At 41.2% G+C, this 1,728-nt stretch overlaps 1 non-coding gene across 1 annotated transcript; it reads left to right on the forward strand.

The window, feature by feature from the left end:
• The first annotated feature begins 1,136 nt into the window (after window positions 1-1,136).
• Window positions 1,137-1,298, forward strand: LOC122201563. The gene has a single exon (XR_006194259.1). It is a non-coding gene; the product is annotated as a U1 spliceosomal RNA (small nuclear RNA).
• The last annotated feature ends 430 nt before the right edge of the window (window positions 1,299-1,728 follow it).

Raw genomic sequence — 1,728 nt, forward strand, 5'->3', positions numbered from 1 at the left:
TGAAGGCTAATTACTTGCCCAAGGTCACATGGTTGGGTCTCAAACCCAAGAAATCCGGTACAGAATCCACATCTTAAGTATTCTCTTTCAGTAAAAATGTTACTGTTGTTTTCAAATGGGTCTTGCGCACTGCTTATCAATTTTATTCCGAGATACTTCAGTTTGGGCATTGTAGTGTGATCGAGATTATCTTATAGTTTTAAATAATTATCACAGGTGTATATGAAGATCACTGGATTATATATATATTCGGTATACAGTCCCTTTACTAACTATTATCTCTAACAATTTTTCCATGGATTTTCTTGCAACTTCAAAGCGAACAAACGTTTTCTACCCCAATGAAGATTATCTTATTGCCTCTTTTCCCGCTGTTATGCTTCATTTTTCTTCTCTACTTGTGCCTGCTTTTCCTTAAGCAACAGTGTTGACCAAAAACTCCATCCAAATTCAAAGGAGAGATCCCAAGAGGTGTTTTGGGGCTCCAGAAGTCCCTTCCCAGCAGAGGGGGCAGTTGAAACGAATCTTGAAGGAAGACGTGCCCAACGGGAGGGGAGAGGGTTGGTGGGTCAGGACTGGACCTGAGGGGGCTAGACAAATGCTTATTTAGTTCACTGATTTCAGTAGAAGGTTGTAGAAGGTTTGAAATGCCATGTTGCAGAATCAGATCTCCACACAGGTAAGGTATGGACGCGTTTTGAGCAGAGGAGTGACGAGAGAACAGTACACACGGAGCGGATGGAGATTGGGGAGCATGGGAGGGTTTGGAGATAGAATGGGAACTTCTGCTTGAATTTTTTATTTCGTGGTTTTTTTTTAACATTTTGTGTTCTGTGGATGCTTTATAACATGCTTTGTGCCTAACAGCACATTATGAGCTTCATAAAATAAATACACACATAACAATCGGTAGGTATTGAAAGATTATTTTCACAATCAAAATTTAGACACAAGTGCGTCAGAGAAGCACCATGTTACCACCAGTAAGCAACCGCGATACTCTTAGATTCAGGCAATTTATTCCTAAACCATGAAAAGATAGAACCAATGGAAGAAACCCAAAGGAATCTCAGAGACTCAGAAACTGAAATGAGGACAATTTTGTTTTGTTTGTTTTGTTAAAGATAGCCACTAAAATACTTACCTGGCAGGGGAGACACCCTAATCACGAAGGCGATTTTCCCAGGGCCAGGCTTATCCATTGCACTGCGGATGTGCTGACCCCTGCGATTCCCCCAAATGTGGGAAACTCGACCGTGTAATTTGTGGTAGTGGGGACTGCATTTGCGCTTTCCCCTGAGAAGAAAAAAAAATAACCACTAAAGACAATTATGAATATGGTGGTTAACTCCAAGTGTCTATGTGAAAAGATTTCAGTGATAATCATATTTATTTATTATAAATGATTTAAAGTAATTATATGAGGGGCTCCTGGGTGGCTCAGTCGGTTAAGCATCTGACGTCAGCTCAGGTCATGATCTCACAGTTCATGGGTTCGAGCCCCACGTCGGGCTCTGTGCTGACAGCTCAGAGCCTGGAGCCTGCCTCGGATTCTATGTCTCCCCCTCTCTCTCTGCCTTCCCCCACTCGTGCTCTGTCTCTGTCTCTTAAAAATGAATAAATGTTAAAAAAAATTTTAAGTAATTGTATGAAGTGTTTTGGACTGATGATTCCCAAACATCAATCCTTAGACAGTGCTGAAGCTTGATAAAATTTTCACCCCTTTGT

Source organism: Panthera leo, chromosome D1 (assembly GCF_018350215.1).
Source record: "Panthera leo isolate Ple1 chromosome D1, P.leo_Ple1_pat1.1, whole genome shotgun sequence".
In the NCBI taxonomy this organism is placed as follows: Eukaryota; Metazoa; Chordata; class Mammalia; order Carnivora; family Felidae; genus Panthera; species Panthera leo.